The sequence below is a fragment of the Schistocerca cancellata genome, chromosome 10, assembly GCF_023864275.1.
Source record: "Schistocerca cancellata isolate TAMUIC-IGC-003103 chromosome 10, iqSchCanc2.1, whole genome shotgun sequence".
Classification (NCBI taxonomy): Eukaryota; Metazoa; Arthropoda; class Insecta; order Orthoptera; family Acrididae; genus Schistocerca; species Schistocerca cancellata.
Genome location: NC_064635.1, coordinates 43,120,020 through 43,136,159, shown reverse-complemented (window position 1 = coordinate 43,136,159; position 16,140 = coordinate 43,120,020).

The following is a 16,140-nucleotide window of genomic DNA, read 5'->3' as shown; positions in this document are numbered from 1 at the left end:
TAGGGTACAAACCTGTCACAATCCTTTCTCATTTGCTGCTTCCCATTTTATGTAACTCGACTGTTAAAAGTGCTGTCTAATTTACATGTAAGTCGTAAGTAGCCCTTAAAACGTCATATTTTATTGCTGTTACTTTTACAGTTTCAAACAGTGCGTTCCAGTGAACATTGTCAAAGATTCCAGTAAATTTACAAACGGTATAAATGGAGGTTTGCCTTTCTTTACTCTGTAGGGTCAGTATTGCCTCGCACGTTCCTACAATTTTCCGGAAAGCAAACTGAACTTTCCTGATGTCATCTTCTACATGTTTTTTCCATTCTCTGTAAATAAGTCATGTCAATATCTGATTTATTAAACTGATGATTGGTAGTATTTACGCCTAACAGCGCTTACTTTTCTCGAATGTTATTTATTAACATTCTTCCTGAAGCCCAAAGTATTTCGGCTGCTGATGCAGCACACCAGGTCTAGCGGGTTTTGTCATTCCAAGGATTTCAAGAGTTTCAGGGACGGTCATCCACTCCAAAGGCATTGTTTCGACTTATGGCTTTCGTTGCTTTGTCAAATTATTATTGCAGTGTCATATCTCCCGACGCATATTCATTTGCCTCCCCTTGCCTTTCTATAATATTGTATTTATGTTCACCTTGTGAAATCGCTATTGTATGATGAAGTTTTGCCATACTTTACTCGCAGCCCACAGTGCGGTGGCCTGAGTCGCAGAGGGGTAACACGTCTTCAGACGTTGAGCGCTGTTTATTTAAATACTCGTATCACGTTATTGGAAGAGTACACACGCTTCGGGCAAACAATGCTGAATGTTTGTTCTTGGCCGGCCGCGGTGGTCTCGCGGTTCTAGGCGCACAGTCCGGAACCGCACGACTGCTACGGCCGCAGGTTCGAATCCTGTCTCGGGCATGGATGTGTGTGATGTCCTTAGGTTAGTTAGGTTTAAGTAGTTCTAAGTTCTAGGGGACTGATGACCTTAGAAGTTAAGTCCCATAGTGCTCAGAGACATTTGAATCATTTTTTTGTTTGTTCTTGTGCTTCCTTTTACATACAGTGAGGGGAGGTACTTTTTTGCCGATCTGTGATTAACGGAGTCGAATATCCCACTTACCGAGATGCTTTCAGAGAGCGACAATTATTTCACGATAATAAGCACCGGGAGAAGGATGCGGCTAAAGCATTCGTTAGTGACAGTACACTACGTTTACAACGTTTGTTTGCCGTTTTGCTGGTTTGTTGTGACCTTTATGATGCTAAAGCGTAGTGTCAAAAATATCAAGATAAGCTAGCGGAATACTTTTATAGGAATATCGGGCAAAACATTGAAGGTGAACTTAATCAATGCTTGGTTGCGATTCAGAATTTGGTTACGTTTATAGGTGGAAAACCCCTCCCTCAATACGGCTTGCCAGATCCGCTAATAGAAGACGATCGCGTCAGCAGAGAGTAAACTGTGGAAATAACTTATAAACCAGCAGTACGCGAGTGAACTTTGGTAAACAGCGTAAAAAATCTAAAGTAATAATAGCGCAGATATTGGAACGCGTTTGTCAATGTGTCGACAGTAATACGGGAGAGCCAGCAGCTGTGGCCGAGCGGTTCTAGGCACTTCAGTCCGTAACCATGCGCCTGCTACGGTCACAGTTTCGAATCCTGACTCGGACATGGATGTGTATGATGTCCTTTGGTTAGTTAGATTTAAGTAGTTCTAAGTCTAGGGGGCTGATGACCTCAGATGTTAAGCCCCATAATGCTTAGAGCCATTTGAACCAATATGGGAGAAATTCTGTTACTGGATACATCTGGTGGAACAGGAAAAATATTCCTCACTAAAATCATGTTGGTCGATTTGAGATCCCGAGGAAGAATAGTTCTTGCTGGTTAGGGAATAGCCACTTTGCGATTCAGAATTTGGTTACCTCTTATCAGTTGGTAAAACCGCTTATAGAACGTTTAAAATCAAAATACACTCCTGGAAATGGAAAAAAGAACACATTGACACCGGTGTGTCAGACCCACCATACTTGCTCCGGACACTGCGAGAGGGCTGTACAAGCAATGATCACACGCACGGCACAGCGGACACACCAGGAACCGCGGTGTTGGCCGTCGAATGGCGCTAGCTGCGCAGCATTTGTGCACCGCCGCCGTCAGTGTCAGCCAGTTTGCCGTGGCATACGGAGCTCCATCGCAGTCTTTAACACTGGTAGCATGCCGTGACAGCGTGGACGTGAACCGTATGTGCAGTTGACGGACTTTGAGCGAGGGCGTATAGTGGGCATGCGGGAGGCCGGGTGGACGTACCGCCGAATTGCTCAACACGTGGGGCGTGAGGTCTCCACAGTACATCGATGTTGTCGCCAGTGGTCGGCGGAAGGTGCACGTGCCCGTAGACCTGGGACTGGACCGCAGCGACGCACGGATGCACGCCAAGACCGTAGGATCCTACGCAGTGCCGTAGGGGACCGCACCGCCACTTCCCAGCAAATTAGGGACACTGTTGCTCCTGGGGTATCGGCGAGGACCATTCGCAACCGTCTCCATGAAGCTGGGCTACGGTCCCGCACACCGTTAGGCCGTCTTCCGCTCACGCCCCAACATCGTGCAGCCCGCCTCCAGTGGTGTCGCGACAGGCGTGAATGGAGGGACGAATGGAGACGTGTCGTCTTCAGCGATGAGAGTCGCTTCTGCCTTGGTGCCAATGATGGTCGTATGCGTGTTTGGCGCCGTGCAGGTGAGCGCCACAATCTGGACTGCATACGACGAGGCACACAGGGCCAACACCCGGCATCATGGTGTGGGGAGCGATCTCCTACACTGGCCGTACACCACTGGTGATCGTCGAGGGGACACTGAATAGTGCACGGTACATCCAAACCGTCATCGAACCCATCGTTCTACCATTCCTAGACCGGCAAGGGAACTTGCTGTTCCAACAGGACAATGCACGTCCGCATGTATCCCGTGCCACCCAACGTGCTCTAGAAGGTGTAAGTCAACTACCCTGGCCAGCAAGATCTCCGGATCTGTCCCCCATTGAGCGTGTTTGGGACTGGATGAAGCGTCGTCTCACGCGGTCTGCACGTCCAGCACGAACGCTGGTCCAACTGAGGCGCCAGGTGGAAATGGCATGGCAAGCCGTTCCACAGGACTACATCCAGCATCTCTACGATCGTCTCCATGGGAGAATAGCAGCCTGCATTGCTGCGAAAGGTGGATATACACTGTACTAGTGCCGACATTGTGCATGCTCTGTTGCCTGTGTCTATGTGCCTGTGGTTCTGTCAGTGTGATCATGTGATGTATCTGACCCCAGGAATGTGTCAATAAAGTTTCCCCTTCCTGGGACAATGAATTCACGGTGTTCTTATTTCAATTTCCAGGAGTGTAGATCGGAATATCAGTGAACACACGGCATGTGACATCTCTAGGAACAGTGAGCATGCCAGGGTACTAGATGACTGCTGCTTAATTGTATGGGATGTTTGCACCATGACTAATAGAAAAGCAGTAGAGGCTTTTGATAAAACACTTACATATATTGGACAAAATTAGCAGTCCATGGGTGGTTTTATAGTCACGTTTTGTGGCGACTTTAGGTAGAGATTGCCCGTTGCACCATGGGGACCAAGGTGGGAGAGATAGCATGATTGTTGAGCTCAAGTGTGTGGCGACCTGTCACGTAGAAGCACCTAACACTCAACGCGCAGTCGTGAATTGGAGGCAACAGAAATGCATTGGAGTTTTCTGATTTACTGTTAAAATTTGAGAGAACATTTATCCTGATGAAGGTGGTGAAATCGTTTTACCTGGTAATTAATGTAGTACAGTACTTTCACTTCTAGGCATCATTTCTTCCATTTATGGTAATCAAATGCAGACAACAACTAATGGCTTCGTGAAAGATCTATATTGAAACCTCGAAATGGTCAAGCTGCAACAATTAACTCGACCATACTCATCCATGATGAGGGAGAAAATGCACAACAAACAGGGTACATGAAATATGTACGGCACAAATTGCAGGACACGTTCTTCACGCGTAGACGAAGAAATTATGTTCCATGAACATGGGTGTGGAAACGCGTTGTTTCCAGTTTACAGCTCATTTCCTCCAACTCCTTAATCGTGGGAAACAAACATGAACAGAACGCGCCAGCATACCACATGCAACTCTTTCTCACAGGGGATGTTCAATATGTCCCCACGTGCACGTGGATACATGCTCGGATGCGCTGATGTATCCCTGGAGTATTGCATATGGCAGCATTACATAATACGGACACTAAAACTCTACATCTTGTACCGCGATTCCATGCACAAGCGCTTTCAAATACCACAGAAAATAAAAGATCAATAGGTTTAGGTCCGGAGAATATGAAGGCACTTGGTCCATCTCTACCTATCCATCTGTCAGCAAATCTTTTATTTAGAAGCCGACTAACACTAATACCAAAATGAGGCGGAGTTCCATCCTGCATGAAGTGCCTGCTATGTCGCATAGTTAAAGGCACAGCTGCTAACAGATCAGGTAGAATATTTTCTACGAAATTATGTTAACTTTTTCGGTAGCACATAGGCAGAAGAAAGAGAGCTCTTACCAGTCACCAACAATTCTAGCCGTCCGCAGCTCGTGGTCGTGCGGTAGCGTTCTCGCTTCCCACACCCGAGTTCCTGGGTTCGATTCCCGGCGGGGCGAGGGATTTTCTCTGCCTCGTGATGACTGGGTGTTGTGTGATGTCCTTAGGTTAGTTAGGTTTACGTAGTTCTAAGTTCTAGTGGACTGATTACCACAGATGTTAAGTCCCATAGTGCTCAGAGCCATTTTGAACAATTCTAGCCCAAACATTGACGGAAACTCTTTGTTGATGCCAGAGGTTTAAAATACCGCTACTGTTGTAAGGATATTTTACTTAGAACACGATCCATTTAGGGTTCTTATACGCCCATCTTCAGGTGTTGTAACTTGTTGCTGTGACTCTGAGCGCCGCGGTGGGCGAGTACAAGACGCAGTGTGCTACCAGCGAGCGCGAAGTGTAACTTGCTTCAGCAGTTGCGTGGGGATTGACGACTGCCTATACATGTCGATTACGAAAATTAAAAATTTGCTGTCTGATTTCGATGGAGAAAATGGGTTGTAATAAACAGAGAGTTTGCAGACCCTTTTCAAATAACAATTTGGTCCCGACGGAGGTTCGAGTCCTCCCTCGGGCATGGGTGTAAGTGTTTGTCCTTATGGTAGTTTACGTTAAGTACTGTGTAAGCTTAGGGATTGATGACCTTAGCAGCTAAGTCCCATACGATTTCACACACATTTGAACATCAAATAATAATTTCTTTCCAGAATGAGATTTTCACTCTGCAGCGGGGTGTGCGCTGATATGAAACTTTCTGGGAGATTAAAACTGTGTGCCGGACCGAGACTCGAACTTGGGACCTTTGCCTTTCGCGGGCAAGTGCTGTACCAACTGAGCTACCCAAGCACGACTCACGCCCCGTCCTCACAGCCTTACTTCTGCAGTACCTCGTCTCCTTCTTTCCAGACTTTACAGAAGTTCTCCTGCGAACCTGCAGAGTGAAAATCTCATTCTGGAAATCCCCCAGGCTGTGGCTAAGCCATGTCTCCGTAATATCCTTTCTTTCATGAGTGCTAGTTCTGCAAGGTTCGCAGGAGAGATTCTGTAAAGTTTGGAAGGTAGGAGACGAGGTAGTGACGGAAGTAAGGCTGTCAGGACGGCGCGCGAGTCGTGCTTGGGTAGCTCAGTTGGTAGAGCACTTGCCTGCGAAAGGCAAAGGCCTCGAGTTCGAATCTCGGTCCGGCACACAGTTTTAATCTACCAGAAAGTTTCTTAAGAATTTCTTCGTTTACGTGTGAAGAATGTGTTCTGCAATTCGTGCCGTACATTTTCGTTTCACCCTGTATGTTAATTAATTGTAGTAACCAAAACCATCTGCGGGAACGGCTTGGGCTGCGGATCGGAGCCGCCAGACGGGGAATCCGCCGGCGGTGAAGCACGCACCACCGGGTAAACACAGGACGAGTCGGACGACAGACCAATGACAACCGACAACAACCGACCACGACCGACTATGAGCGACACAACAAGGAAGAGATAAACAACGGAGGCTTGTGGAAACCACAACACCAAACACGAAACGTAGATCCACTCGGAACCAGAGCCAGGGAAATGTCAACAACGAGCAACGACCAGAACGCAGTACCGCCGAGATAGAAACGAAATCCAGAGTGAGGACCAGACTGACTGGACTAGTTTTTTATTTTCTTTATTGTATTTCAATTCCCCATCGGGGCGGGCTGGCAGCATCTGGACTAGTGTTTTTTTTTCTTTATTGTTATTTTACACACCTTGAACAAAGGTGGGCTGTCAGCAGCATGGAGAAGGTGTTGGGAGCGCTGCAGGGTGGGGGCAAGGGCAAGGAAGGCGGTGTCATCGGCAAACTGGAGAAGTTGGACGGGGGGTGACTGCGGCGGCATCTCCGCCGTATAGAAAAGGTACAGAAGGGGGGAGAGGACGGAGCCTTGGGGCACACCAGCGGAGAGGAGAAAGGTGTAGGAGTCGGTGTTATGGATGGTGACGTAGGAAGGACGGTGGGAGAGAAAGGAGCCGATCAGACGGACGTAGTTAATGGGAAGGGCGAAGGTTTGGAGCTTGAAGAGGAGACCGGAATGGCATATGCAGTCATAAGCTCGTTCAAGGTCCAGGGAGAGGAAGATTGCGGAGCGACAGGAATTAAGCTGGTCGAAAAGGAGATGAGTGAGGTGAAGGAGAAGATCGTCGGAAGAGAAGGACGGCCGAAAGCCACACTGGGTAACGGGAAGGAGGCGGTACTGGCGGAGATGCTGGTGGATGCGGTGGGTGAGGATAGATTCAAGGACCTTGCTTAAGACCGAGGTAAGGATGATGGGGCGGTAGGAGGAGATGGCGGACGGCGGTTTGCCAGGTTTAAGGAACATCAGGATATGGGAGGTTTTCCATAGGTTGGGGTGGTAACCAGTGGACAGGACTACATTGTAGAGCCTGGCCAGGGTGGAGAGGAAAGAGACAGGAGCTTCACAAAGGTGACGGTAGGCGACACGACTATGACCAGAAGCGGTGTTGCGTTTTGTGCGGAGTGTAGCAATGAGATCCTGTGTAGTGATAGGGGCATTGAGTTCCGTGTGTGCAGTGTTGTCCACGTACTGGAAACCAGGTGCCAGGGGAGAGACAGAGGTGTCAGTTCGATCGTGGACATCCAGGAAGAGGGAGTAATCGAACTAGGGATCATCGGGGATGGAGATAACATCGGAGAGGTAGGAGGCAAAGTGAATGGCCTTACTAAGGGAGTCAGGGAAGGGGTGATCATCATGGAGAAGAGGATAGTAGGGGGAGGGTTTAGTTCCGGTAAGGCGACGGAAGGCGGACCAGAACTTTTACGAGTTGATAGGTAGGGTAGCATTTAAATGGGTGCATGTCTGTCGCCAGTCCCGGCTTTTCTTAGCCGCGAGCAAATGACGAATGTGTCGCTGGAGGTGCTGGTGGCGTCGTAGTGTGTCCGGGTGCGGAGGAAGGCACAGTAGAGAAGGCGGGATTCACGGAGGAGCAGGACGGCCTGTGGGGGTAAGGTAGGACGGTCGGGGTGGACGACGACAGTAGGGACGTGGGCCTCCACGGCCTCAGACAAGGTCTGCTGGAGAAAGGAGGCGGCATGGGTGACTGGGTGACATCGTCAGGCTAGTGTTAGGCGAAGGGGTGGAAAGGGTATCCCAGTAGGCATTCCAATTGGCACGGGAATAGTCATGGACGTACTTAGGTCGCCTTGAAGGGAGGAGAGGAACCGATGCCACCGCCGTAACTGGGTGGCGGAACGACTATGGATGTTGAGGTCGGCGGCGATCACGTAGGAGGAGAAGGTACGGTCAGTGTGGGAGAGGAAGTCGCAGGGAATAGGGGCGTTAGGGCGTACATAGATGGTGGCGCAGGTAACAGTAAGGCCGGGGAAGAAGAGACTGAGGATCAGGTGTTCGGTGGGGTCGGGAAGGAGAGGTTGGAGCCGAACGGGAATCTGGCGGTGGTGACCAATGGCAACTCCGCCACGTGCAATGGGGAGGGGATTATTGGAGTGGTGAAGGAGGTAGGGCGAAGTGTGGACGGTATGGTGGGGTTGGAGGAAGGTTTCATTGAGGAGAAAGGCATCCACGCGGTGGGTGGCAAGGGTGTGCAGGAAGAGGGTCTTGTTGGCGGGAAGGGAGCGGATGTTGTTGAAAAGGATACGGTGCTGTCGCGCCATGACAGGGATTTAAACGAGGGTGTCAAGACGGGAGAAGGTGAAATGGGCCTGGTTGTTGGAGTAGGTGGCTTACATTTTTAGTTGGAAAATGGAACGGGCGGCGAGGGATATCTGTTGGAGGGTGTGCAGGCGCTGAAAAGGATGAACATTCTGAAGGACAATGGTGAGGAATCGGATGATGTCCTCAGCGGTAGGGGGCGGGCGAAGGGAATTGCCGGGAAGGGTGGGGGCGTCCAGAGGGCGGACGGGAATGGTGAGTTCAGGAGTGGGAGTATTGTACTAGGTTTTTTTTTCTTTTTTTTTCTTTATTGTATTTCAATTCCCCATCAGGGCAGGCTGGCAGCAGCATATGCGCTGCTCTTCAGCCTAAAGACATAGAACAAACAAGAGAAGACATTTAAAAATAACAAAGGAGAGAATATGGTGAACATAGATATAAAAAAGGGGGAACATCATGGAACACACAAAAAAAAACTGTGAAAACTGTTTAAAAGTAGCACACACAAAAAGCCACACAATGCGACAATTAAAAGAACACAAGGCACAGTATGATTGGAGCATAAAAGGTATCAACGGATGGCGGAGCACATAACAAACACTGACGGCGAACCTCAAGGCAGTACACAATTAAAATCAAACCTCTTGATGCACAGGAGAAACAGCACTATACACAACAATGATGTGGCACACTGATGATGATCAAAACAGAGGATCTGCCAGGCGCAAGGAGATGATGGGGACTGGAAGAAGGGAGGGAGGGGAAGAGATGGGGGAGATAAGCGGGGGGCACGCTGAAGAGGGCCAGGTAGGGAGGGATGTGGGATGGAAAGAGGCAAGTATGGGGTGCAGGGTCTCAGGGGAGGGGGGGAGAAGGAGGAAGATCTGCTTTGGGAGAAGAAGAGGAAAAAAGGGAGCCCTGGGGAGGGGGGAGGGGCGTGGAACAAGGCCAGGTTATAGTTGGAAGGAAGGGTAGACGTCACGGCGAAGTTCGTCATCCGGGAGGGGGAGGCGTTGGAAATTTCCCTGATGAAGGAGATGGAGGGTGTGGAGGTGGAGAGAGGGAGGGATACAGCGATAGAGGCGCGGCAATGGGCGGGGGGTGGAGAGGAAGGAGGAAACCAGAGGGTGGGGGGGATCAAGCCTGCGGACAACGTACAGGATGCGGAGATGTTGGAGGAACAGGAGGAGGTGGGGGAATGGGATCAGTTCATACAGGAGCCGAGTGGGCGAAGGAAGGCGGATACGGAAGGCAAGGTGGAGCGCATGGCGTTCAAGGATTTGGAGGGCCTTGTAAAAGCGGGTGGGGGCGGAGATCCAGGCAACGCTGGCATAACAGAGGATAGGATGGATGAGGGATTTGTAGGTGTGGAGGATGGTAGAAGGATGCAATCCCCATGTCCGGCCAGATAGGAGTTTCAGAAGGCGGAGGCGGGACTGGGCTTTCTGCTGGACGGTCTGGAGATGAGGGGTCCAGGTGAGGTGTCGGTCAAGGGTGAGGCCAAGGTATTTCAGGGTGGGGGTGAGCTGGATGCGACGACCATAAAGGGTAAGGTAGAAATCATGGAGGCGAAAGGAGCGAGTGGTGCGGCCAAAGATGATTGCCTGAGTTTTGGAGGGGTCTGGACTAGGGCAGAGCGGTTCCCTATATACGAAACCGGAGGGAGCGGCTGTCTGCACGTGGATTAGCGGTGTCGCCCTCGATGCGCGAGAGCCGCTGCGCGGAATAGCCGCCGCGGAGGCGGAGCCCTCTGTGGGCTGACCACGTCCATTTGTTCAGGCGCGTGTTCGACTTCCGTGGCGGCAGGGACTAGATTAATAGATATATGGAGCAAGATAATTCTAGCAAATATCCAGTCGAATTTTTCAACTCTTTTAGGGCACCTGGCGTTCCACCGCACAAGTATAACTAGAAATAAAGGCGCCCATTTTATTCTGCTGCGAAATTTGTGCTCACCGAACTGTGTAATGGAACGTTACTTCATACAACGTCATAGAAGCGGAATTTGTGAGTCAAAGTGGCGGACTCGAGGGAGGTTTTATACCCACAATCCCGTTTATTTCTTACAATTTACCACTTACCTTTAAACGTGTATAATTCATGCTGAACTTACGCCAGTAACGTAAAAGAAGCACAATTCCAGTCTCTGCGTTTTGCGGGTGTGAACCTTCCTTTTAACTGGTTTTCGCATGGTCACTTCTACGTGGCTCTCTTTAATGATAGTCTTCAGCATTCGTTTGCAGCACTATATTCGCCAAGTTTCTTTATCTTATTATCTGAACTGCTTATCGCTTACCGTTCACATTCGCACAAGACTACAAGTACCTCGAGAGAAGAATCTCTAATGTTCGTGCGGCTGCTTCACTCTCTACCACAGGTCTCATTATTTTTCTTATGGGCAGCATCTACCGTTCCCCTATGCGACGGTGCGTCACATAAATATTGACATTTTTATCGGCTGTAAACCGTTGTTGTTGTTGTGGTCTTCACTCCTGAGACTGGTTTGGTGCAGCTCTCCGTGCTACTCTATCCTGTGCAAGCTTCTTCATCTCCCAGTACCTACTGCAACCTACATCCCTCTGAATCTGTCTAGTGCATTCATCTCTTTGTCTCCCTCTACGATTTTTACCCTCCACGCTGCCCTCCAATACTAAATGGCCCATCCCTCGATGTCTCCGAACATGTCCTACCAACCGAGCCCTTCTTCTAGACAAGTTGTGCCAGAAAGATCCTCTTCTCCCCAATTCTATTCAATACTTCCTCATTAGTTATGTGATCCACCCATCTAATCTTCAGCATTCTTCACAATTCGAAAGCTTCTCCACTATTCGAAAGCTTCTTGTCCAAACTATTTATCGTCCACGTTTCACTTCCATACATGGCTACACTCCATACAAATACTTTCAGAAACGACTTCCTGACATTTAAATCTATACTCGATGTTCACAAATGTTTCTTCTTCAGAAACGCTTTCCTTGCCATGGCCAGTTTACATTTTATATCCTCTCTACTTCGACCATCATCCGTTATTTTGCTCCCGAAATATCAAAACTCCTTTACTACTTTAAGTGTTTCATTACCTAATCTAATACCCTCAGCATCACCCGACTTAATTGGACTACATTCCTTTATCGTCGTTTTGCTTTTGGTGATGTTCATCTTCCACCCTCCTTTCAAGACACTGTCCATTCCGTTCAACTGCTCCTCCAAGTCCTTTGCTGTCTCTGACCGAATTACGATGTCATCGGCAAAACTCAAAGATTTTATTTCTTCTCCATAGATTTTAATACCTACTCCGAACTTTTCTTTTGTATCCTTTACTGCTTGCTCAATATACAGATTGATTAACATCGGGGATAGGCTACATCCCTGTCTCACTCCCTTCCTAACCACTGCCTCCCTGCTAAACCGTAGTTAAAATACTCTATGAATATAATTAGTGTAAAAAATACAGTTAATATTCTTGAAACAACTGATATAGAGCAATCATTTAAGAGTAACATATTTATTTAAAAGATGTCTATGGAAATAAAAAGGGATCGTAAAGAGGAGCGATTGTGTGGCCGAGGAAGAAGGGTGTACTTTATGGTACACACACTGTTTTGTTTCGCGATACGGAAGGCAGCCATTGAGAGGCTACACATATTTGATGTAAGTTATTCTGTATTCTGGTAAAATAAACTAATTATTGTTATCACAAAATGAATTTCATTGTAATAGTTGCCACCTCAAATGCTCGCAGTGGCTAACTATTTTAATAAGCATTTTTTCAGTAATTTGCGCTGCGGGAAATTCATCTGCTGATGCAGCGTCTGGTCGGCCATTACGCGCCGAAGTATTAATTTATTCTTTTAACGTGTTAACAGTAACTGTAAATGCGAGAGATTTCGTTGTAAGAAATTTTCTAAATTGTAACAGATAATTAATTCACAATAATCTTCATTTTTTAAATTATACAGATGCCATCAGTTCAGTAAGTTTTATCTTGGCCGCTCCACGGCAACAATCGAAATTCTCTCGAGCCTTGCTTTGCAATCAATAAATAGAAATCTACAAAATTACATTCAGTTCAGTTAACGGCAACTATATTTTGGTCATCACGTTCAAAATCTGAAGTTGGTACATGAATGACAGCGGCCCTTCAAGAACCCGTTTCGTATTTACTTATGGACGTAAGTAAAAGTGATAAGAAAAGATAATATCCGTGAGAGAAAGAATCATGCTCTAACAAAAGAAAAATGCACCTGATAAATTAAATAAAAATATAAAATATACAGAGTGAAATGTATTGAAACCGACAAACTCTGGGAGGTTGTAGGGTACATCAAAACAAATATTTTTCCCTAATGTAATTTTTTCCTGTGAGAAGTATTTTAATCGGTAGAGGAAGATTTCTCTGGCTGCAAATTAATTAAACCAACAAACACTCTTCCATTTTTTACGACCAAGAGACAATACATTTACACAGCCCAATTTCATTTACAGTAAATTTTCCAAAATGCCTCCATTGACGCATAAACAAACGTTACACCGTCGGATCATGTTCTGTCTGACACGGGCAAAAACCCCAGTAGTATTCTGAAATTTTCCTGTTGCTGCTGCCATGCGGACAGCCAGATCCTCTTCTGTTGCAACAGGAGTTGCGTAAACAAGGTTGCGCATCTATCCCCATACGAAAATGTCCAGTGGGGACATATCTGGGGATCGAGCAAGCCATGGTACAAGACAACCTCTGCCAATCCACGTTTCTGGAAACCATCGGTACAGCAATCGACGCACACGACTGAAATGTGCCGGTGCCCCGTCATGTTGGAACGACATACGTTATCTTGTAGGGAGCGGGACGGCTTCCAGCAATTCTGGCAATGCTCTGGCGAAGAAATTGTGATAGTGCCTGCCATTTAATGGCCTAGGTAGCAGATACGGCTCAATTAAACAGTCCCGAACAATACCGACCCACATTAACGAAGAACCGCACTTGATGAGCGCTAGTATCTGTGGCATGTGGGTTATCCTCACTCCAAACATGCGAATTGTGCGTGTTGAAGACTCCATCACGCCCAAACGTTGCTTCATAGGTAAACAACACAAAGGATGGGAATGTAGGATGCACTTCACACTGTTCCAGCTACAACTGCGAAAACTGTGCTCTGGGTGGATAATCAACTGGTTCCAGGTTGTGGACACGCATTAAGTGAAATGGACGTAATAACTGCTCTCGAAGGACTGTTATTACATTCGTCTGATTCGTCCTCATGTTACGTGCAATTGCACGAGTGCTGATTGAAGGATCCCGCTCCACATGCTGCTAGACAGCTTCCTCAAATTGCAGCGTTCTTACCGTGCGACGGCGTCCCTGTCCAGGTAATCTGCTAAAAGACCGTGTCTCACGGAGAAGTTGGTACACAGCAGCAAAGGTCGTATGGTGCGGGATACGGCGATTAGGATATTGTTTTTGATAATCCCGTAGTGCTGCTCGTCCGTTGTGCTGCGCTACGTAGTACGAACCAACCATATCAGTGTACTCACTCCAGGTGTATCGCTCCATTAATAAACAGAGACAATGCACTACTACACTGGTTGACAGCAGTTGCCTACAGCAGAAGAGCGTAATACGGCCTCTAACAACTGAAGAGCGCAATTACGGCCTCTAACAACTGAAGATCGTAATACGGCCTCCACCGGTTTAAATAATCCTCGTAGGAAAAAATGACATTAGGGAAAAATATTTGTTTTGATGTCTCCTACAACCTCCCAGAGTTTGTCGGTTTAAATGCTTTTCACCCTGTATATATAATTTTTTTTATATACAGGGTGTCACAAAAAGTTACGGCCAAACTTTCAGGGAACATTCCTCATACACAAATAAAGAAAAGATGATATGTGGACATGTGTCCGGACACGCTTAATTTCCATGTTAGAGCTCATTTTAGTTTCGTCTCCTACGCTTCCACCTACTCTCAGTGGAGCACGTTATCATGATTTCATACGGGATACTCTACCTGTGCTGCTAGAACATGTGCCTTTACAAGTAAGACCCAACATGTGGTTCATGCTCGATGGAGCTCCTGCACATTTCAGTCGAAGTGTTCGTACGCTTCTCAACAACAGATTCGGTGACCGTTGGATTGGTAGAGGCGGACCAATTCCATGGCATCCACGCTCTCCTGACCTGAACCCTCTTGACTTTCATTTATGGGGGCATTTGAAAGCTCTTGTCTACGCAACCCCGCTACCAAATGTAGAGACTGTTCGTGCTCATATTGTGGACAGCTGTCATACAATACGCCATTCTCCAGGGCTGCATCAGCGGATCAGGGATTCCATGCGACGGAGGGTGGATGCATATATCCTCGCTAACGGAGGACATTTTGAACATTTCCTGTAACAAAGTGTTTGAAGTCACGCTGGTACGTTCTGTTGCTGTGTGTTTCCATTCCATGATTAATGTGATCTGAAGAGGAGTTCTAACATGGAAAGTAAGCGTTTCCGGACACATGTCCCACATAACATATTATCTTTCTTTGTGTGTGAGGAATGTTTCCTGAAAGTTTGGCCGTACCTTTTTGTAACACCCTGTATAACGTAACGAATGGCACCAACGTAACACCTAGTTACACGTGATTGTACAAACCTGCATTTATTCTCTGACCATTAAAAGAAGGCGAATTAGATGAGCGTCCTCTAAAGAAGGGTTGTGATGTAGTATATGAAGATGTCGCTGAAAAGAATCCTAGGGCAGTAAAGGAAGCGAGATAACCAAACGAGGAGGAGTTGGGGTACAGAGCAGACAGCAGTGAGGGTAATTAGGGGTGGTCGGCTGTAAGGCTAGCTGCCTGTGCCGCCGCTGTCGAGCAGTACTGTCCCCTAGGGGATGAGATGGGTGAGGGAGGGAGGGAGGGAGGCTAGTACAGCGCAGAAGCTGAGGTTGTGACGCCGCGGCAGGCAGCAGTTATCGCGTGCTGTAGTGATTAATTGCAGCTGCGAACGGCCGGCTCGGCAATCACTCATGCGGCGTAATGAATACGCGAGCAGGGTGGCCCTGAGTCGCTTTTGAGGACGTCTGCGGTACCGTCTCGGCTCTGCTCGCGGTCTGCTGGTAGCGGGATGTTGGGGCGGAGGGGAGGTGAGTGGGGTACGAAACACGGAGCAGGAGGCGGCGCAGACAGGCTGTACATTTATTTCACCCTGTCCACACTTTGACTTGAGCCTTGCTGCAACTGATTCAAATTGCGACACACAGTTTTCAAAATGTTGGTCCAACCACCGTGGAAGAACTTGAAGGCCATTCCTTCGTAACTCTGGTGTAGTACAGTAAAACTAGCTGAAAACGGAACTGCAAGGGTCTATCAGTCTAGAACCGTGCGACCTCTAAGGCCGCAGGTTCGAATCCTGCCTCGGGCATAGATGTGTGTGATGTCCTCAGGTTAGTTAGGTTTAAGTAGTTCTAAGTTCTAGGGCACTGATGACCTCACATGTTAAGTCCCATAGTGCTCAGAGCCATTTGAACCATTTTTGGAAGGGACTATAATAATTTGACAAATTGGTCAAATTTCCAGATTACATAAAACACACTAACGTGTATAAAGTAAGTCACGTGCCATGCTCAAATGTATAAATTTGTGATTATACACTTATTTACATGCCTTTACTGGTGTTCACCAGCTGTTCAGTTACTGTATATCCTACTCATAAAAATAGAAAAAAACTGTAGACTATTCCTCTTTGGTACACAATATGACAAGTATCTACACTCCTGGAAATGGAAAAAAGAACACATTGACACCGGTGTGTCAGACCCACCATACTTGCTCCGGACACTGCGAGAGGGCTGTACAAGCAAT